This window comes from Lutra lutra, chromosome 2 (assembly GCF_902655055.1).
Source record: "Lutra lutra chromosome 2, mLutLut1.2, whole genome shotgun sequence".
In the NCBI taxonomy this organism is placed as follows: domain Eukaryota; kingdom Metazoa; phylum Chordata; class Mammalia; order Carnivora; family Mustelidae; genus Lutra; species Lutra lutra.
In genome coordinates this window covers 112,409,270-112,433,570 of record NC_062279.1, presented here as the reverse complement: position 1 = coordinate 112,433,570, position 24,301 = coordinate 112,409,270, and positions in this window count along the sequence as shown.

Below are 24,301 nucleotides of genomic sequence, written 5' to 3'. Positions count from 1 at the left end.
CTAATTTTTTTTAAGAATTATTTATTTATTTGTCAGAGAGAGAGAGCGCACAAGCAGGGGCAGCAGCAGACAGAGAGAGAAGCAGGCTCCCCCCTGAGCAATGAGCCCCATAGGCGACTTGATCCCAGAACCCTGGGATCATGACCTGAGCTGAAGGCAGACACTTAACTGACTGAACCACCCAGGTGCCCCAAACATAGTTAATTCTTATGAATAAAAACATATGTATTGAAGAAATGAAACATGACTAAGACTAATGGAAGTATAAATAGAAAAATAATGATTTCTTTAATGCTATTCCCCACTCCATAGAGCTGCTACCAGTCTTCCCTGTCATCTATAACTCATCTAATAGAAAAGATGCTTCTGCCAATTTTCGGTATGGAGCTAAAGCTAGAGGATAATATTAATATGCACATTCCAGGATACTAAAAAATTTCTACTAAGGTAGGAAGAGCTTCACTTTAACCAGCCCAAAAAGGGTTTTGCATATAAAAAATGATAAAATTTTATTAACTATAAAGTAGAAGAAAATAGAAATTTAATAGAAAGCGTAAGTAATCAGGAGTTCATTAAAGCAGAGCATATTGCCATCCCTAACAGAATATAGAACTCAAATAATTATGCTGAAATGATGATATGCAAACACTAATCCCAGTTTCAGAGGTAGCCAAGAAAACAACAGCCAAGCAAGCAAACAGGTGGGAACACAGGAAAATTAATTGCCATGGAAAAACTTGAACAATTTTTCAAAAGTATAAAGTAATCATCATGAAAATTAAAGGTTATAAAAAATTATTTGCAATCCAAAACCAACATGCCAAACAATGTAAATATAGAACGTAAAATACTAAAAAGATAATAGGTAACATTATTAGTATTAATGCCATGATTTTTTATTTTATTTGTTAGAATGTGGCGTAATCTTCATGTTAAGAGGTTCTGAGAGAGAATGTAAATAGTGCCAACTGATTTATGCCCTACGGAACCCTTGGAAAAAACAGTGCCAATAACATTCAAATTATTGTATTTTGCAAACAACATTCCCTTACACATGTTCCTATGTAGCTATAATGACTTTAGGCTTTGTCATTAAAACAGACCTGGGTTCAAACACCAGGTTCAAATATCATTTAAACATCACTTTTAGCTATCGAACTTCAAGCAAATTATTTGACCTCTGTTCCTTATAATGTACATTTCAAAAGAGAATATTAATAATGATCCCTCACAGATTAGATGTGGGGATGCAAAATAACATCCACAAAGTGCCTAACACATAAAATGCATGTGCTTCATAAAAGACCTCTGGAGCTCCTGGGTGGCTCAGTCCTTAAATGTCTGCCTTCATCTAGGGACCTGATCCCAGGGTGCTGGAATTGGGCCTCGAATCGGGCTCCCCACTCAGCAAGAAGCCTTCTTCTCCCTCTCCCACTCCCTCTGCTTCTGTTCCCTCTCTTGCTGTCTCTCTCTCTGTCAAATAAATAAAATCTTAAAAAAAAAAAAAGGCCTGCCTAATCACACCCACAGCAAAACTGATGAAAATTACTCCATCAATTAAAGTCTCTTATCAAACTGATTCTGTTTATTTGTGAAATAACAAACAAAATTATAAATCTTGAGCTATGACATCGAAGTGTGGTGGTAAGCATTAAAAGCATTTAGTAGAAAGGTCTGAATAATACAGGTAGCATTCAAATAAGAAAGCACAAGAAGATTTCATTAATAAAATATGATGCTCTTATCCTCCAATCAACCATTGCCAAGAAACTAAGAAACAATTTTCTGTTTTATCACTAAGGAGACTTGATTGAATTTAGAAATTCCCTCAATTTTGCTCAACAAAACCAAGATTTTTTTTTTATCTGTTTCTCCTTATTCTTCAGGCAGGTAAAATAATATTCACTTGGACAAGAAATACATCAGCCACCATGAAGGCAATCATAGAAAACCAGCGTCTGGAATTAAATGTTGCCTTCATCCTACTCAGCTACTTCCGGTCACATAGCTCACACCCAGAGTGATGCAGCAAATCTGGGCAGGTGACCTGATCTTCTTGTCCCTCCTTCAGTGAAAATCTGATGGTGCCACTTTCCTGCTTATGCTCCTCCAATGCTCTGCAGAATCTGGACTACTCATGCAACGAAGGCAAATCCAGTGAGTTATCTCCAGTCCCTGCGAACCCAGAGCAAGCCCTCCAGCACAACTTCCCAGGTACTCCAGCCCACTGAGCTTGTCTGAGTCTTGGGAGTCCTTCTTGAGACTGCTCCAGGCAGCCACATCCAATCAATCAGATGGCCCATGAAATAACACCTATTTACCTCCTGAAGATATTGCTGGAAGCTCTGGGCAGCAGTGGACTCAGCGTCAAAGTTGACTCAGAGAGGAAAGATGCTGATAGTGCCAGCCAAGCAAAGGAAGTGATGCACGAGCCCTACATCTCTGCATCTTAATCCTAGTAGCCGGATAGTCCTTCTAATGTGGATGGTGTCTCTGGATACTAGGCTGATGCCACTGGCAACCAAATTATAAAATTAGCCCCCCTTTCTTCCGGTCTCATGTTTATGTAAAAATGTCCTGGTTAATATTTGGTTCCCATATAATTTTACTTGCCTATAAATTTAGAATACCACACTCATGTTGGCACTACTATTCAAATTTATCCAATAATACACTGGAATTCTTCCATTTTATGTAACTTTCTATAAGGTCAGTTAATGTGGCTTAACCCTAAGAAATTGCTTGGTGGGCTGACACCCTTAGTTTCTGAGCTATAAAGTCAGGATTCAATGCAGAACCATGATGAGCTCCCCAAGATCTATGTCATCTAATAATTTATCTTAACAACCAAACAGCTGGAGTTTATTGATGATGCTACATCTTTCTCATCGGACTCTCAACATGCAATGCATGGAAGAAAAGTCCCTTGTGATTTGAGCCCCACCCTTTTTATTTTACCAATTTTACCTCCAATATGATCAAACAAATGGTACCAACAAGAAGAGTGCCACCCATGGCAGTGTTGGTGGTGGAGGGTAGGATGTTGCTTCATTATTGAATCTAAAGTTAAGAAGCACAACCTAAAATAGAAGAGTAAGAAACCACATTGGAAGTTGGGAGCATGGAAAGCTTGTAGAACTGACCTGGATGTAAGAAGATATGGCAACTGGGTTTAGACCCAAGCAAGTCATCACTAAAGAGACTGTTATGAGCTCTTTTATTGTGATGCTTGGGTGCTCCGGCAGAAAAATGGTAGCTGAAAACAGTTGTGTGACTCTTAAGCCTCACTACTCAAATCTACCTTGTGCAGAAACCCTGAGTTCTAGTAACCCTGAATTACTTGCACTTCTGGAACTGGCTGATTCCACACACACCTGTACCCTGACACGTGCTCTTCCTTCTTGCCAGAACACAAACTGGCCTTGACCTGAGACTTGCCTCCTCACTGTTCCCATAGTATGTAAAGCACTGAAATTTAAGTTGTCACTATATAATTCCTTTATGAGTATAAATTCCTTAAAAGCAAAGCCCTGTTTAAGTCATCTTAATTCCACAGAAGTGCTTTTCAAGTACTTTATATATAGTAAGGAGATAGGAAATTGGACCAGTGAATCACTCATTAAAATACGTTGAATGGAGGGGCGCCTGGGTGGCTCAGTGGGTTAAGCCTCTGCCTTCAGCTCAGGTCATGGTCTCAGGGTCCTGGGATCGAGTCCCACATCGGGCTCTCTGCTCAGCAAGGTGCCTGCTTCCCTTCCCCTCTCTCTCTGCCTGCCTCTCTGCCTACTTGTGATCTCTGTCTGTCAAATAACTAAATAAAATCTTAAAAAAAAAATACGTTGAATGGAAATCGTGATGTTACTCTAATGGTCAAAGATATTCTCAGAGGGGCACCTGGGTGGCTCAGTCAGTTAAGTGGCTGTCTTCGGCTCCGGTCATGACCCCTGGGTCATGGAATCAAGCCCCACATCCAGCAACCTGCTCAGCGGGGAGCCTGCTCCTCCCTCCCCCACCCCAGCTCGAGCTCTCTCAAATAAATAAATAAAATCTTTTAAAAAAAAAAAGATATTCTCAGAAATAATCATTATCTACTCACCCGACAAAGGCGTAATCAAGATTTTTGCTTTTTATGTTTTTGTGTCAGGCTTTGTGCTAGGAATGGAAAAGATGGACGTGACTCAATATTAACCACTAAGGGGATTATAGTCTTAGTGGGAAGTTGACACTTTTACTCTAGCCATATTGCCATCCAAATGTGCCACAAAATATGCATAGATTACAAATGTTTCATTGAAATACTTAGCTTAAATGCAGAAGTTTTAATTTATGCATTAGTTATTCATCAAGTCTTTCTAGATCAATTTCTTCTGCTTCATAACTACAGGTTAGGTGTAGAATTATAATGTACATCAGGGATGCCTGGGTGGCTCAGTTTGTTGAGCATCTGATCTTGATTTTGGCTCAGGTCATGATCTCAGGGTCCTGGGACTGAGCTCCAGGTCTGGCTCCACACTCAGCACTGAGTCTGCCCAAGATTATCTCTCTCTCCCTTTCCCTCTGTCCCTCCTCCTGCTCTCTCTCTCTCTTTCTCCCAAAAATAAATAAATACATCTTTTTTTTTAAAGATTTTATTTATTTATTTGACAGAGAGAGATCACAAGTAGACGGAGAGGCAGGCAGAGAGAGAGAGAGAGGGAAGCAGGCTTCTTGCTGAGCAGAGAGCCCGACGTGGGACTCGATCCCAGGACCCTGAGATCATGACCTGAGCCAAAGGCAGCGGCTTAACCCACTGAGCCACCCAGGCGCCCAATAAATAGATCTTTTTAAAAAATTATAATTACATCAAAGACAATTTTGATAAATAACCCCACTCACAGACCTGCTCAATAATAAAGATGCAGTAGTACACTTAGTGCATTAACCTTCAACAACCAAATCAAAGCAGATTTTTATTACTTATATTTATAAACTATTTTTTCTGCAAAATCACATCAGAACACAAAAGTTCAATGGATTCATGCAATTGATTTATTAACTCAGAAACTGTAACATTTAGAATACATAAGCTAAATGTATTGTTTGATCTCTAAAATACATTTATAAGGTAATAAGAAAAACTTTTTTGTTTTAATGAAACACACACATCAGTTTTTCTCAATGCAACAGCTAAATTCAATTAAAAACATTAAAAAGTAGGAAGAAAGAAAAAATTGGCATATACTGATTTTTGATATTCTAGATATAAAATTTGGTGATAGCAGGCAACCATCTTACTAACTCTACTTTTACTTAATAATTACACTAAGCAAAGTCATATGCCTACAAAGTTGCAATGTCTAAATAATAAAAGCAAACACAAGACTGAAACCTAACAGAAACTGAAAAATAATTCATATTATCTAGTTATAAGTTTTTAAAACCCCAAACTATTACTCAAAATACACTCCATCCAATATTTTTCTTTTTTTTTTTTAAGATTTTATTTATTTATTTGACAGAGAGAGAGAGCACAAGCAGGGGGAGAGGCAGAGGAAGAGGGAGAAGCAAGCTCCCTGCAAGGCAGGAAAGCCCGATATGGGACTCAATCCCAGGACTCCGGGATCATGACCAGAGCTGAAGGCAGTGGCTTAACCCACTAAGCCACCCAGGTGCCCCTCCATCTAATATTTTTCTTTGAGAATTTTAACTTACCCTTTATTTTTTAAGACTTATTTATTTATTTTGAGAGAGAGAGAGAGAGAGAAGGGGGGGGCAGAGGGAGAGGATGAGAATCTTTCAAGCAGACTCCCCACTGAGCACAGAGCCCAATGCAGGACTCCATCTCACGACCCTGAGATCATGACCTGAGCTGAAACCAAGAGTTGCATGCTTAGCCAACTGCACCATCCAGGCACCCATAACTTACCCTTTTAAAAAAAAATCTTTTTGGAGTCTTCATGCTCTATAAGTTCTTATGTTCGCAATAAGGATTTCATTAGATGGAGTTTGACATTTACCACTCATTTGTATATCCCAATATGTTTACTGAACTCCCATCGTAAGCTTTGAGACACTGAGGATCCTGAGGCTAAGAAAGCAAATTAGGTCCCTGTCCAGAGGAGCTATCTCTAAAAAAAAACTACACAAGGAAGTAGAAAGAGCAGAAATAACTAGAGAAGAAATCAAAATCTGATTTCTGAAACTCAATTCAATTCAGGAGAAAGAGACTTATCATCTTGGGAAAATCAGAAAACATGGACCCTAAGTTTAGTCACAGACATTAGTCTAGATATATTTTCCAGTAGCTATTCAGAAGGAAGCAGTGGTCACTGGGACATGGCCCCAGAAGCACCAGTCATTACTGTTAACCGTAGACTGCTGCATTAAACTTTCCAAAAGCAGGTATCATTCTTTCCCAAGTCTCAATACACATGTGCTGGTACCTTTTCTCCTCCAGCTCACAGAAGGAAAATTAAGCAGGTGTGGGGGAAAAAATATCAGATTTTAGTTCACCCTAGATATCTTATGCAACTATATCAAACTTCAGCCTATGCTAACTCTGTAAATGACCAGATGCAATAAAGTTAACACAAATGGACCTTTCGTTATTATGTTTTTTTGTTTTTTTTTTTTTTTTTTTTTAGATTTTATTTATTTATTTGATAGACAGAGGTTACAAGTAGTCAGAGAGGCAGCCAGGGAGAGAGGAGGAAGCAGGTTCCCCACTGAGCAAAGAGCCTGATGTGGGGCTCGATCCCAGGACCCGGGGACCATGACCTGAGCTGAAGGCAGAGGCTTTAACCCACTGAGCCACCCAGGCACCCCTCGTTATTATGTTTACATATATCTATGTACTCAGATACAGTTTGATTTCATGAATAAAATCATGAGTTTTGAAATCAGACAGGGGTAGGTTTGAAACCTAGTCATGTCACAATTAATGTGACCCAAACAAGTTATGTAACCACACCTACATCAATTTCCACTTTGACAGAATGGAAATAACAAAAATCTACCTCAAAGAATGATGCACCTGAGGTCTTCAGCAGAAAGGAAGCAGTAAGGATATCATGTCCATTGAAAAGAACAGAGGTTAGCGGCCCTGGATGGCTCCGTGGGTTGAGCGGCTGACTCCTGATTTCCCCTCAGGTCATAATCTCAGGGTCCTGGGATCAAACCCTGTGTCCAGCTCTGTGCTCTAAGTCTACTTCACCTTCTCTCTCCTTCTCTCTCTCTCTCTCCCTCTGCTTCTCCTCCTGCTCACACGTACACATTCATTCTCTCTCTCTCTCTCTCTTAAACAAATAAATAAATGTTAAAAAATAAAAAAGAAAACAAAAGAAGACAGGATAAAACATCTGTGAAAGTTTCCCTAATATAAGAGAATATAAATGTAGAAAAAAATGCCTTGAAGATGCTCTTATAACTAAATTTCATAGCAAACTGTCCTGTTTTTATAAGCTTGGATCTCTTGTTAAACTCCATTCCGGGTACTGTATTATAATTTCCCTATGGTTTCCAAATAGGGTTTTCAAGTTACTGAATAAAAATAGGTACATCTATACAAGTTTATGATACATGTCTAACAAATTTACAAATAAGGGCAATACAAATGAAGGGAACAGAGGATACAAAGAGATTTTTAAAGCAATTAAACAATTCAAGGTATTGACCTCATATAGAATCCATAATCTAACTGAGGAAAATTCAAGAACATCTATTTCTTGAAATGTATTATTCAAAAATTAATCCTATTTAAAAATGTAGTTTTAGGGGCACCTGGGTGGCTCAGTGGGTTAAAGCCTCTGCCTTCGGCTCAGGTCATGATCCCAGGGTCCTGGGATCGAGGCCCACATCGGGCTCTCTGCTCCGCGGGGAGCCTGCTTCCTCCTCTCTCTCTCTGCCTGCTTCTCTGCCTACTTGTGCTCTCTGTCTGTGAAATAAATTTTAAAAATCTTTTTAAAAAAATAAATAAATAAAAAATAAAAATAAAAATGTAGTTTTAGAAAAATAAGTAAAAAATACAAAGATCAATTTTCCAACATTATGTCATTTATAAGGGGCTAATAATGACTTAATAAAGTTCTCAAGATAGATTGGCAAGTCTCACTTTCTCATTCTTTCCCTCTATCTCTCTTTTCCTTCCTTTCTACCACTTTTGTTTTTAGGATGATAATGATTCCACTTTTTAATTTTTTTTATTTTTTTAAAGATTTGTATTTATTTATTTGACAAAGACACAGCAAGAGAGCAAACAGAAGCCAGGGGAGTGGGAGAGGGAGAAGCAGGCTTCCTGCTGAGTAGGGAGCCTGATACAGGCTTGATCCCAGGTCCCTGGGATTGTGATCTGCGCTCAAGGCAGACACTTAACGACTGAGCCACCCACGCACCCCTGGATTGCACTTTTTTAAAGATTTTATTTATTTGAGAGAGAAAGAGCACGAGCCGGGGGAGGGGCAAAGGGTGAGGGAGAAGGAGACTCCCTGATGAGCAGGGAGCCATACTTACGCAGGGCTGGATCAGGGCTAGATCCTAGGACCCCAAGATCATGACCTGAGCAGAAGGCAAATGCTTAACCGACTGAGTCACCCAGGTGCCCTAGGATTGCATTTATTTTTAAAAACTTTTATTAAGGATGTATTATATTGAACAAATCTCTTATCCTCTCAGTGTCCTCATTACTTCACTTAGAAAGTGGGATAATAATGACTTTATTCGGGGCGCCTGGGTGGCTCAGTGGGTTAAGCCGCTGCCTTCAGCTCAGGTCATGATCTCAGGGTCCTGGGATCGAGTCCCACATCGGGATCTCTGCTCAGCGGGGAGCCTGCTTCCCTCTCTCTCTCTGCCTGCCTCTCTGTCTACTTGTGATCTCTCTCTGTCAAATAAAAAAATAAAATCTTTAAAAAAAATAATAATGACTTTATTCAACAGAGAAAGGAATTATACTGTTCAAAAGCCTATATAATAAGCTCCATTTTGCCATAAAGCTTTATATTACAGAAGGATAGCAAAGTGCCTATTGCTGGCTTTTTTACAAATACTAAACAATATATAAATACTTAATATCCAAAGCATTATTCCAATGTTACAGATAATTTGATAGTTACCGCAGGAAGAACCTAGCAACAATAGATGTGAACAACTATGTACTTGCAAGCAAATAATTCTTTTATTGTTACATAGAAAACCAGAGCCTATGTTATAGTCTTGTTCCAATCATTGATTGACACATTATATCATAAAATTATAGATCTGAAAGAAACCTTGGCAACTTCACTGGATTTTTCAGTCTAGTATTTTTATTTAAATCATGTTTTCCTAGATGTAGTCATTTCTAGGAACTGGAAAATATTTAATTCACAAATAAATTATCTCTACTCCACTTGTGGTCACATGGCTGAATTGTTCTTCATAATATTAAAATAAATTAGGCTGCTTACAAATTTAGTCACCTAGAAACCATCGTATAGGCTATCCACTACTCAGCTCTCTGACTTGTGTAATATTTCCCATGTTACTTTTCTAAGAATATACATTTTTGTCCTTTAGGAATCCCCACTGAAAAGATAAATAGCTTTTCATGGAAGAAAATGAGAGGGACAGGAAAAAGAAAATCACAATAAATAACTCTCCCCAAGTCCCTCAAAATAAATTGGCAACTAAATGGTTTTTCTCACATTTGATATTATACCAGTGGAATTTTGCTTGGAAACTGAAGAAGGAATGAATGGCTTATAAAGCAATGCTTTTATATCAAGTATCAGAGTTTTGGTCATCTCTTAATAGAAAGTATATTTGGAAAATTTTTTTTTTTTTTTTAAGTAAGCTCTAGACCCATCGTGGAGTTTCAACTCATGACCTCAAGATCAAGAGTCACATGCTCTAACAACTGAGCCAGTGAGGCAGCCCTGTTAGGAAATTCCTGGACCTCATAACTAATTTCTCCTTTTTCCCAAATTTATGTTACTGAAAAAAATTCATTAAAAATGGGCCTTGGGGCGCCTGGGTGGCTCAGTGGGTTGGGCCGCTGCCTTGGGCTCAGGTCATGATCCCAGGTCCTGGGTTCAAGCCCCACATCGGGCTTTCTGCTCAGCAGGGAGCCTGCTTCCTCCTCTCTCTCTGCCTGCCTCTCTGCCTACTTGTGATTTCTCTCTGTCAAATAAATAAATAAAATCTTTAAAAAAAATAAAAAATAAAAATAAAATAAAAATGGGCCTTTTTTTCCCCCTAAGCCATAAATATTATGTTCACATATCTGTAAAATACCATACTCGAATTTGCTAACAAAAACAAGACATAATCATTAGTATAGTAATTAAATAAACATGCTTTTAGCTAACTTGCTCCAGAATGTGAACTATTTTTCTAGCTGACTCAAATAATTATTGAAATATTTTAGCTACATATTGTTTTTCCCTTTTTTTACCCGAATAACTTGGCAAAAACAAATTATATAGAGACAACTTCAGCTTCTTTTCGTGTCATTGACAATATAGTATATAAAAGAGTAGTGTTATACTTTTTACAAATCATATTGATAATATTGTGTTTTTTACCACAATAAAAAAAAAAAGTAATGAATTTCCACCTATGATTCACAGTATATATGATAAAACCAGTGGCTTTCCTCGGGGGAGGAAAGACCCAGACCCCAGGTATGGAACATCTAACTAAAATAGATTTACTAATGGAAAAATATAGTTCATTTCTCACTTGTTTAAAAATTATCAACCATTTGTGTCTAAATTTTGAAAGCAAGTATAAAAACCATATTGTTGACAGGATCAGTTAATCAATCACTCTGTTGACCTGGCCTCAAATACACTCAGGCTTAGCCAAAAAGTACATTTCCAATCAACTACACAAACATCCACTGAGAAAAGGTAATAGAAACAGAACCACACAAAATTTAACACATCTAAAAAGCCATCAGCATTTCAGCCCATGTCATCTATGTAATCTTAAGCTGTAGGTGATTAATTATAATAAACTATTATATTACATGGTTAATTTAAAATGAGAATCCCTACCCCTGGGTCCTTACTTTGCCTACATATCTGATATATCTACCCACAGTTTCTATCAAACATATGAACATAAAATTTTAAAATTTTTAATATAGTGCTTCTATAATATTTTATGTTTGTTACTACTCTGCCATTATTGTTCTTCATTTTTGTGTCTTGTTAATAAAATTTCATTTATTCATTAAATGAGTTAAATTAAACCTTTCATATAGTTAATGATCTGTTACTTCACTAAATTGATTTATCTCTTACAGATTTTACTAAGCAGAAAATAGTAATAATAAAATGTGAAATACTGGTCAGCTAAAGGGATATAGAAATACAGGTATAAATATATATATATACACACACATAATCTAGGAAGCCTGTAACAGCAGTGTAAGAGTTTATGCATACCTGTACTATAATTTTTTGTTTGTTTGTTTGTTTTTAAAGATTTTTATTTATTTGAGAGAGAGAGCAAACAGGAGAGAGCATGAAGAACAAGGCATGGGGTAGAGGCAGAAGGAGAAGGAGACTCGCTGTTAAGCAGGGAGCCAGACATGGGGCTCAATCCCAGGACCCTGAGATTATGACCTGAGCCAAAGGCCTCTGCTTAACCAACTGAGCCATCCAGGGACCCTATAAAAATATTTTTAAATTAGCTATGTTCCTGAAGGATATAGACCATATAGAATTTTAATGTAGATTTACAGGAGGTGAAATTGATGGACCCAAACCAGAACTCTGCATACATTGGTAGCGGGTAGAGGGGGGGACCTAATTGCTATTTTTTCCATTCACTAACAAAGGCTAATGATGTATTTTGTAACCACCACTTACAATCTTTTCTATCATATGGATGTTTTTGCAACTCCCTAATTTCAGTTCTTTCAGGGCAACATTTACAAATAGAAACAATGTTGTGTCATTGCTTCTCTCATAACAATACCACCTTAAAATTAACTCTACACTTTCTGCAAAGTCAACTAGATCTGTAAGTTCCTACCTTAATTGTCTCGATAGACTTGCTATATTTTCTAGCTCTTATTGTTCATATTCAACAACAAAAAAGAGCTAATCTTCCCTTCCTCGTCCATACTTACAAATAACTGTCATGATAACCACATAAAATATGCACAGATATTTATGACAGAAATAGTTTTTCTTTCTTTCTTTGTCTTTTTGTTTTTCTTACCTTGGCCATCGTTCCACCTCAGAAAAAAATAAATTTATTCATTCTACTTAAAAAGCTCTCTATCGCGTCAAGTATCATATGGTTTCACTTATTTGTGGAGCATAACAAATAACATGGAGGACATAGGGAGATGGAGAGGGGATGGGAGTTGAGGGAAATTGGAAGGGGAGGTGAACCATGAGAGACTATGGACTCTGAAAGACAATCTGAGGGTTTTGAAGGGGCGGGGGTGGGAGGTTGGGGGAGCCAGGTGGAGGGTATTAAGGAGGGCACATATTGCATGGAGCACTGGGTGTGATGCAAAAACCATGAATTGTGTTATGCTGAAAAGAAATTAAAAAAAAAAAAAAAAGCTCTCTATCTACCAGTCCACTCTTGAAAGTAAATTTCTCTTTGCCTATTTTAAGCCCAAATATTTTACAATACCCCAACTGTAACTGAACAATTACAAAATGTGAAAATCAGGGATTTACATTTTAAGTAAATCAGTTCTCTCTACTGTTTTGTGTGATTTAATTTTTTTAAATAAAATGCTTAAAATACCTATATTTGAAATTAGAACACACGGTCAAATTGCTTGTAATTGCTGTAATATCTTGTACTGAAAGAACAGGTCATCACGCAATTCATTTACATGCATATAATCGAATATAAAACATATACTACATATTAATATTGAAATATATAGGACATTTTGTATACAGCAATATTTGCCAGAAAATACTCTTTGGAGATAAGCTCATTATACTCTTGTGTAGCTTGTTTTTCTACAATGTAAATAATCTGAGTCAGTAAACAAGGTTTGTCTCACATGGATACATACTCAGAAAGTTGGCTACATTGATTCAACTCATAATGATGAAACTATAACAATAAGTAGCAAGAAAAACAAAAGATATTCAAATAGAATTTCCTTCTTGCTTAAAAGGCAAATGACAAAATAAATAAAAGTCCTCCAATTATAAACCATATGGCTTGGGCTTCTGTCAATTATGATAAATTATTTCGGGAGCACAAATGGGTATTAAAAACACTTTTGAAAAGGCTAAATATAGTTTTTTCTTTTACTATTTTTTAAATGTTGCTTCTAAAATCTCTTAGCAATTGATTGTCTTCCAAATATTACCCTCTTTCTAAGGTAAAAAAGACAAAAGATAATTAGTTCCTCTGGAAGTCTCTATGTTTGCTTGATTGTTCCGAGTAGAAATATGCATATTTGCAGATCTGCCAAGTTCAACCCATTTTGCTGGAGAATTCCCAGTGCGTTGGATTTTTGCCAAAAACTAAGCTTGGTTATTGAAAGTTCCTTTTTATCCATCTGCAAAATTTCACTCTTTCCCTCTGCTGGCGGCCACAGACACCCTTTACAGATATTGGGTTTAGACATGCAATGAAACACACATTTGTTCCCTTTAAGCTTCACAACAATGAATACTTCAGTACCTCCTTATTCTAAGTATTTTACTTTAGAGCAGCTCTCAGTAACTCAAGTTCACCATTCCCTGTGGAGCTGAATAAAGCTTTTCTGGGATAGGCTCTTCCTATAAGATTTGCAACTCTTACCATTATTTGAAGAGTTCAGAAGCACTTCTAAAACCTGTAAGCATTTTACAATGTTTTCTTTGCACCACTGAACAGCCCCAGCTGATGAAAGCAAAATGAAAAGGGCCAGATGCATGCTGAGAAGGGCATGCTCTTTTCTGAGAGATCAGTTTTTTCAGCTTTAGTTCACTGATCAGGGTAAGATCCTGCTTTCCTTATATGCTCTGCCTGTAAGCATGTGGCCTCAGACACAAGATTGATGTGATTCATAGAAGTTTGTGGGGGGGAAAAAAAAGTCCCTCTAACTTACCCAAGAAGAACATGCTTACTCTATGGTTATTTGTCAAAAAATTTTAAACGTTAAAGATATGGTTGACAACAAAAATTAACATATATTTTACTGCTGTGCCTCTGGTTAATATATGACCACTACAATAACTGTAAAAAAGAGTTACTAGCATTGCTAGAATTACAATTAGTCTATACAAATTAAATGGGGGCATTATGGGAGCAGGAAGCAAATTTTGCTTTAAAAGAAGTAAGCCATCAATGAGTTCATTAGAGCAAGTTGTTCACTTGATCAGATTCCAGTCCTTTCTATAAGAGCTCTGTTGTACAGAGACTGACCACAGAGTGGAGTGGCTGAGAAATGTGGTACAGAAAAATTCATCATAGAGTGAATACTTTCCCCCAAATTATGTTCTTTTTTTAGTACATTAGTAGTACATAGAAACATTAGTAGTACTTTGGTTTTCTGAGTCTTCATTTTCTCTTTTTTTTTCACAATGAGGACAGAAAAAAGGATTTTATGCCAGCTGTAAACAGCTTTAACCAAAACCAAACATAACAAAAGAAGAAATAGAATGAAACAAACAAACAAACAAAAAACAGGTTCTATTCTCCAGTCACAAGAACTGTTAAGTCAAACACTATTACGGTAATGTAATGATATTATATCAATTAAACTGAGCTTAGAAGGAGAGACTAGAGGATGCCTGGGTGGCTCAGTCATTAAGAGTCTGCCTTTGCTCAGGTCCTGGGATCCAGCCCAGCATCAGGCTCCCTGCTCTGTGCGAAGCCTGCTTCTCCCTCTCCCACTGACCCTGCTTGTGTGCTCTCTTTCACTGTGTGTCTCTCTGTCAAATAAATAAATAAAATCTTAACAAAAAAAAAAAAAAAGGAGAGACTAGAAAGCTTCCATTTTGATTTGATGGTTGGTAACAATGAAATGGATTAAGATGAGCAAATGTAATTCTATCATTCTCTCAATGATATACATTATTCAGGAAAAAAATACCCCAGAAAATACAGAGCTTGAGAGTTTGGAGTTATCTAAATTTAAGCAAATCATGTCATAATTTTATTGGCCAGAACAAAGGACAAATATTCCATCACCATAGGAAAGGTCTCAAATATTATGTACTATTTACATGAAAAGATAAACTGGCATCACTTGAAATATAAAACCATTGACATCACAGGCAAACAAAAATACACATATTATCAATAATTATGTCAATGCAGGGTATTCTATTCCCAATATCTGAAAAGATTAGTCTCTGCTATTTTCTCCCAGTAGCCCTACATATTTAAGTTTGATTTTCTTTCTTTTTTTTTTTTTTTTCTACACCCAGCTGGGGGCTCATGCTCATGACCCAGAGATCCAGAGTTGCATGCTCTTCTGACCAACCCAACCACACATCCCTTTTTAAAATTTTTATTATTTATTTATTTATTTGAGTCCTACATATTTAAACAAGCCTTAAAAAAAAAAAAAAGTAAAACCTCAAGACTAGAAATTTGTAGTTAGCTCGTATGATGTCATACTTAACCCTTTTGTCTCATTTCCTTTTGTTCCTTGCTTCTCTAGAACTACAATAAGATTTCAGATACTAGGAGATACATATTCTAATTTATGACTCAGGGATATATACCTGAATAGATGTCAGAGACATAATCCAGAGACCTGAGCTCCTTCTCCTTCCCCAGGAAATGAATCTTGCAATGAAAGGATAATGGGCCAGACTTCCAAAGTCAGGGATACCAGAGGGAGTCCTCAGCCAGCCAGAGTTCATCCCATTGATCTCTATATTAAAAGCTCTTGCTGGCCAAAAGTCCCAAGTGGCCTGAGCCCTGCAGAGATAGTCCTCTAATCACACAGTTATTTAGAGGGAGGACTGTGTGGAGGCAATTAAAAAGGCAGTAGGTTTCAAGGATACAAATTCCTCTTTGGATTCTCAGACCCACTTCTTTCCCAGTAAACCATTGTAAATATTTAACTTCTTGGGTAGCACTTTCTGGCATGGAGGACCAGCCCTTTTCTTGCTGTCTCTACCTATTTTGAACTTTCCCTTCAAAACTTCAGATAGTTCTTATTCCAGCTGGCTGTTTGGGTCTGACTTCACTAGGCCACTTTGGCCTTGAAATAAAATTTTGGCTCTACCACATTCGCTGGTAATTCACTGTGCAAACTGGACAAGCTTCTTAACTTCCATGAGCTTCTGTTTCATCAAATAGAAAACCAAGTCATAATACCAACTTTCAATGAAAAAATAAAATTACATTTAAAAATTGTTTTAAAAAAATAATACCACCTTTATTGGGTTGCTACAACTCTCAAAAATAACACAGATAAACTATTTGGTATTGTATGCATCACATATTATATGTTTTGTACTGTCCCCTATTAGTTTTTTAATCTGTCTTTATAACTGTTAGCAAGTTCTACATACTTCAATTTAGCCTTCATTTGACTGTTCGCTGTATCTTATCCATGCTCTGGTTTCCAACTAGACAGGGTACTGTTATTTTCTTGTAAACATTCAATTCCATGTCTGTAAATACCATCAGCCTCAGGCAAAGTCATACTGACTACTTGAACTTTTCAGGGTGGCTCAAGATCAAGGCAATTAAACCCTCTCTCGCATAGTCACATGTATACCCTTTGAGGACAATAAAGAACAGCTCTACTCGTGAGCTTAGTAAAGCGTTTCCCATTTACAAACTGTGGTCACCCTGACCAGCAGATTTAATTAAACAGAGTGCCTGGCTTTCTCAACCCCAGATTGACAACACACTTAGAAATGGTTTTTATGGAGCTTCTTTGGCCAAAATTAGTATCTGCTATCACTAAAATTAGCAATATAAGATAATTATACAATTTGGGTCGAAGTTGACAGTAACCTGCTTATTTTATTACAGAGAAAAAAATTATCCCCAAACCACAATTTATCCTAAGAACCTTATATTTCGATCTAATTCACTACAGTTGTGATTATCTAGAATTTTAATTTTCAATGTTCCATGGAGGTTCATTGGTGATGTCTCAGAAGACCTACCTGAAAGGGAGATAAGGAAAGGGGGAAGGAGGTGGCGAGTAATAGGTGTGTCTCCGGTCCCCCATGTCTACTGGAACTAGAACAGTTCTCCTTATATCTTTGTTTACACCAAATTTTAATTTTCAAAGTCGTTTTGCAGCTAAAAACACATTTGGAAGTTCCTGAACTAGAAGATCTCTTCAGCTTAATAAAGAGTTCTATGCCCTCAAGTAAACACTCTTAAAAATCAAAATGGGAATTTAGAGTTTCTGCTTAAATGTGGAAATTAACATTCTTATAACTCAAAGTCAACAGACTTAAGTTTTTCATCTTCTAGGCCTGTTTACTACTTCTACAGCCTAACCTGACTGTCAAAAGGATACTTGCCAGAAGAGAAAGAATGTGCTAAGCTAATGACACCTGAGTAGGGACAGTAGGCTCCCTTCTGTCATGGAAACCAAGACATAAGCTTTGGATTTAAAAAAAAAAAAAAAAAAAAAAAAAAAAAAGCAATCTTTTCTTCAAAGTCAAATAGTGTTCCTAAATTTTGCCATGAAAATACTGTCATTAGGAGACACATACCAAAATTCAGGACCTAAAAAAAGAATAATCACTATATTTCTTACTACTTTCCTTGAAGCAGAGCATCTCTGATTTCTAATTTCTTTAAAGTAATATTCATACATTTAGTACATTTATAAATATACATAATATACATACATGAAAATTAAGGGAAAAGACCATACTTAGATGAATGTACTTAAATTTGGTTCCATCTTATTCTATGGAAGAAGGTAATCATTTGTTAGGTTTAAATAAGTCCTTCTACCACCAAACACTTGTCACAGTCTACAAAGTTGGCTGAAGGTTGAAAAGCTTACTAAATGGAAGTTTAAGACCACTGGCAAAATTTAGAGAATCTGATAATACTACAAATTCCACATTATTGATACCAGCCTAGTCTAATAAGACACTCTCCAATGCAAATTTCCCTCTGCCTTACTATTCTCTACAAACACTATTTCAAACTTTCCTCCTTTCCTCAGATCCTTACTGTTCTAGCCATACCTTCTTCATGGAGAAAACAGAGACCATTGCTGATACTCCCTAATCTTCCCCTCACAAGTCAATGAGCCTATCAGTACCTATATACATCCTACTATCATTGCCTTAGTTATATTGAGGTAGGTATCCTCCCACCACTTATGTGTAATCCTTTTTCCTGTGCTACCTGCTTCATCCTTTCTGTCATTCTTAAGAAACCCATAACTTCAGTCTCTCCCCTTCTTCTACATCATCCCATTAACAATTAAACATGTTCAAGACTCTTTCATCCCAACATCCCTGTCCAGCTCCTGGATTCTCTCCACTTTCATTCACACACAAAATTTTCAAAGAGCTATTATTTTTGCTAACTCCATCTCCTCACCTCCTATTTATTCCTCAACCCACCTCCAATCTAGCTTCTGCCCCTACCATTCCACCACAGCCTCCCTTGCCAAAGTCACTAAGGACATTTATGTGGAAAAACCTAATGGGTTTATTGAAGTCTTCATCTTTTTTGACCTGTCAGCAACATTTGACACTTCTGTCAACCGATTAGTCTCACCTTTCTTTCAAGTATTGGAATTAGTCCTGGGGTCTTTATCACACTATAATCTCTTTAAGAATGGCCCATTTGTTCCCACAGTCTTAGTTACCAACTGTGAGACAGTGATTCATCTACCACAGATATCTCCTCTGAGTTTCTAAACTCATCTAGCCAACTGCTGACTTGGCATTTATATGTGGAAGTCTCACTGGTATCTCGTGAAGCAAATTATATCATAACATATTAATTCAATAAGACAAGGTAGTATCTGCCTTTCCTGAAACTAGCCCAAGCTGATTGGTGCTCTCGCATTATCAGAATTAATAAAATTCCCTAATTCTCATTTGACACTCCAAAAAATAGCCACAAGGTAGAGAAAATTTATGCTAATTTAATGATCATCTTTAAATAATATAAACATTTTGGTATAAAATTATTTCCCCCACTTTTTTTCAAATTTCTTTTCAAATTAACCCTCTTCAGTGACACCTGTCCTGAGATTTGTAAGACGCTTCAGAAAATTCCCAAGCAAAATTAGAAATTTTTTTTAATTGTGATTTTATAGTAAGTTGCATTCATTTCTCCTCTTTTGATATTCTCATATATCTTCTGTTTTTTTAAATGAGCTGTTAATTTACTATAAGGGACAATACATGCTTCACTCCATCTCATGTATCACGGGTCTCTTGCATGACTGCCAATGTTCATGGCATCACACAGCTCATCTAACAGTTCATAATGCAACTGTTTCCCCTGTAACTAGACATGATGGTTTCTACAGTATTTTAAAGATTTCTTCTAGAAAAAAAAGGTTTTTCTAGACAAGATTTATGACTTTAAAAAAATCAGATTTCCACAAACTTATGTATGTGATAGATAACCAAGACAAGAAATTTTTATATTCTATTATTTCTCTGAGTGTAATATTTCCTTATTTCCTTCTTTCTTAATTCTCTCCCTTTTATTTAATTTTTTCACATAAATAGATCTGGAGAATCCTCCACCATGATTTAATCCATTTAAATTATCCAGAATCAAACTGGTTTATTGACAAGCTTAGAGCAATCAATTTTATGAGCAATTCTGGAGATAATGTTTTGATCACAGAGAAGAAACCACAAGCCCTTAGAAAAATAGATGATTATGATGCACAAATCCCAATGTTTTCATTTTCTCTATTGCATCAAACTTTGCTCCCCACATCCCTCTTTCCACCAGTGAATATGTGGACATAATGATCAATTCATTTATCTTTCCACTCCCAAATAAAACTGACAATAATTTCCATGACTACAGAAAAAAGTCATATCATATGTTACATTTCTCATAATTAAAATATCATTAAAGCTATAACATCTTTAAACATCTGTTTACTTAAAAAATTTTTTCTCCAAAATTGTATTTACTTTCCAACCTCTGTGTCTTTTTATAGAATTCCTTTTACAGTAATATTAAAATATCAAAGGTACCTTTTGCAACATGGCTGTCATTTGAAATATCAGTTCTTCATGTCCCTGTTCAGTTACTTACCTAAAAGAACAAAAAAGGAAATATAAGTTTGAAATCATTTTAATTTGTCATTAAGAAGAATTTTTTCATTTCTAATAAAAACAGGTTTGCAGTAGGCACTAAAAATTTACTTTATAAGAAAACTCACTCTATTATAAATGCAAGAGCTAAACAAAAAATATGTAAATATTTCAAGAGCTCAGAAATGTAACAAAACAAAGTAGATGAAAAGATGTAAAAATAGCGTATATAAGAGAACAGATTAAAGAAATTCTGAAAATGTACATCTAATCATAAAGAAATTTAAGTAACATTAGCAGATTTAATACGGTCAAGATAATTGTAAACAAGATAAAACTCTTGTGGGGCGCCTGGGTGGCTCAGTCAGTTAAGCATCTGCCTTTGGCTCAGGTCATGATCCCAGAGTCCTAGGATCCAACCCTGCATCCAGCCCCACATCCAGCCCCACATGGAGCTCCCTATTGGGTGGGGAGCCGGCTTCTCAGTCTCCTTCTGCCCCTACTTGTGCTCACACACACTCTCTCTCTGTCAAATAAACAAAGAAATAATCCTTTAAAAAAAAAAAAAGATAAAACTCTTGCATTCATAATTGAGATCTATCTTTACTGATTCAAGTTTAGAATGCCAAACAACATTTTGATAGATGCTTTGGTCATATTCTATCTCATTTTTAAAAATTTTATTTATTATTTGAAAGAGGGACAGAGAGGGGTGCCTGGGTGGCTCAGTGGGTTAAAGCCTCTGCCTTTGGCTCAGGTCATGATCCCAGGGTCCTGGGATCAAGCCCTGCATCGGGCTCTCTGCTCAGCGGGGAGCCTGCTTCCTCCTCTCTCTGTGCCTGCCTCTCTGACTACTTGTGATCTCTGTCAAATAAATAAATAAAATCTTTAAAAAAAAAAAAAAAAGAAAGAAAGAAAGAGGGACAGAGAGAGCACAAGCAGAGGGAGGGGCAGAGAGAAAGGGACAAGCAGACTGCCTCTGAGCATGGGGCTGAACACTGGACAGGGATCCAAGGACCCTGAGATCATGACCTTGGCCAAAGTCAGTCACTAACTGACTAAGACACCCAGGCACCCCATTGGTCATATTCTATATGAAAGTTTACATAACCTATATTAAAACTTTTATTGTTAAAACATTACAAAAACAAAAACAAAAACCGCATTACATTGTAAATTGTAAAAACATTACAAAAAGTAAAAGAATTTAAGGAACAACAAAAATTATTCTTATTCCATTATCTGAACTCAACATTGTTCTTATTTATTCATGTTCTTTTTCCTTTAAATCTATGAATATGAATATGTATTCAGTTAAACAGGTGAATATAATCCTAGTATGAATATAAGTATGTCTCCTTCAAAATTAGTATATCTAACACACTATAAATACAAAATATTATACTCTTCTTTTATTATTATTTATAATTATTTTTCCATGTCATTGCCTAGTCTTCATACATGTCATTTTAATGTCTGCCAATTTACTTGCCCATTATCTTTTTAATGACATTTAAGTTACTGCCAAATTTCTATAAAAAATAATTTCAGTAGAGGTGTGTGTTTGTGTGTGTGTGTATGTGTATCCTTCTTCTATCTCTTTACAGCTCCATTCATCCTTAGTCCTAATTTTTTCTTTAAATTTTTAAATATTTGACTTATTGGGACACCTGGGTGGCTCAGTCGTTAAGTGTCTGCCTTTTTGGCTCAGGTCATGATCCCAGGGTTCTGGGATCAAGCCCCGTGTCAGGCTCCTGCTTGGTGGGAAGCCTGCTTCTCCCTCTCCCAACCACCGCCCCCCAATTCTGTTCCGTCTCTCACTGTCTCTCTCTCTCTGTCAAATAAGTAAAGAAAATCTTTATAAAAAAAAAGATATTTTTTTAAAAATAAATATTTTTATTTTATATTTATTAGAGATAATATTTATTAGAAATAAATATTCATTTATTTGATAGACGGATAGAGAAAGCCCAGAGCACAAGCAGGGGAATGACAGACAGAGGGAGAGGAAGAAGCAGGCTCCCCACTGAGCAGGGAGCCCAATGTGGGGCTTGATCCCGTGCCCCTGGGATCACAACCTGAGCCAAAGGCAGATGACTTAACCAACTGAGCCACCCACGCTTCCCTTTAGTCCTAATTTTTAATGATTTATATGTGTCCCTATATTTGGTGGGATACATCCTTCTTTGTTGCTCTTTTTTTTTTTTCCAGAACAAACTTTTCAGTTGATGCCTATATATTTTCCAGTTAAAGCTTGGTATCAATTTGTTGAGTTTAATTCCTTAAAGTCCAACCAGGGACTTATTAGGAGAGCATTCAGTCTATAAATAGATGACATGAATTGATAACCCCAACAACTGTTTGTCATCTCATCCAATCCTTCAAATCTTTCTTTTCGTCTCCCAAAAAAGCATTCTAGTTTTCTTTGTATAGTCCATTCACACACTTTTCTAAGCTCATTTTGAAGTATTAAATACTTTTTCCTGTAACTGTCAACAGCATCTTTTTTCTTCTTTTATTTTCTCTCTGATACACATAAATCTTATTAATCCTTACTCTTTTATTTTGTGTTTATTCACTTTAGAGTTTATAAACTCTTCAAAGTTTTTGACATTTCTCTGATTACATAACAATTTCTTAAAACTACTAGGAAAATGCATCAATTTTTCCTGAGTATCCCCATTATACATATTCATATAATTAGGCAGATGGACTATGACATGCAGAACAATCTGGAGTTGATGACAGGGAGGACGATTAAGATGACTTCCAAGCCACATTTCAAAAGCAGGCATTGATCACACACAATATTCAATTATTTTATACCTTAGCTTATAGGAATCAACCTAAATAACCTTCTTGAACAGACTTTCAGAAAGAACTTACTATACAATTAAATCTTTTGACTTCTCTCAGGAAGCTATTTTAAGTGTGTTTGTGCCATATGGGAGAAAAGGTGAAAGGATGTGAACTGCCATTAGACAGTAAGAGCCTGGCATTGGAATCTTAGAGGCCCGGCTTCAAGGCCTAATTCTGCCCCATGCTAACTAGGAGCCCTGTGAAAATTGCTTAAACTCTGAGCCTCAGTTCTTCTCATAAATGAGGTTACTTGGAGGATTAGAGATGCTTCTGGCATAAATTTGGCACTCCAAAGGTGGTATTATAATTTTTTGAGAGGTTATGTCTTGACTTCATTCTAAGCATTTTACATACATCTATTCATTTAGTCACACAATAACCATGTGAAATATTATACACACTGAGTCCATGAGGAATAGGTTCAGAGTCTATAGTGAAAATGTTCACAAACGATCAGTGCTGATCCAGGATTGTAGCCATTGCCTCCCGGATGCTAAGTCAATGTTCTCTCCATTTTAACATCCTGTCTTCTATTTTCATTCTTTTTTCCCTAGCAAGATCCAGCTTTTCATCATATTCTAAAGACTTCCTTTTAATTTGTAATAATTGAAAAAGAGTTTTCCAAATTTACTTTAAAATCCAGTGAATAATGTCAGTAATCTTGAAACTGTCATTAAAAATCATCTAATCAATTTAATTCAAAATACCTTTTCCAGGGGCACCCGGGTGGCTCAGGTGGTTAAGTGTCTGCCTTCAGCTCAGGTCATGATCTCTAGGTCCTGGGATCTAGCCCATCAGGCTGCCAGTCTGCCTCTCCCTCCGCCTCTTCGGCCCACCCCCCACCTTGTGCTCTCTGGCTCTCTCCCTCTCTCAAATAAATAAATAAAATCTTATTTAAAAATATACCTTTTCCAACATGATCACTACTTCCTTTGACTCACCCTACAACCAAACCAAATTTCTTGATATCCCTCTTTACATACAAGCAAAATTTGATCTCATTTCCCTTGTCTCAATGACTTTAGATCAACATAATTCATTTACAAATTTTATTACAAAAAACAACTGCTTGTGCTGGTTATTTTCTAGGCACCCCTGAGTGTCCATCTGTTCACGTTTTCTCTCAGCCTTGCTCTTGTCCTGTGAACTTGACCTCTAAAGACTACGTCACACAAGCTTTATTGACCACTGGCTCCTATTCGGGTTTGGCCAGTGGGATACACTGACAAGAGATCCCAAAGTGGCATCGGAGAGACACTGATCCACATTTTCTTCATATT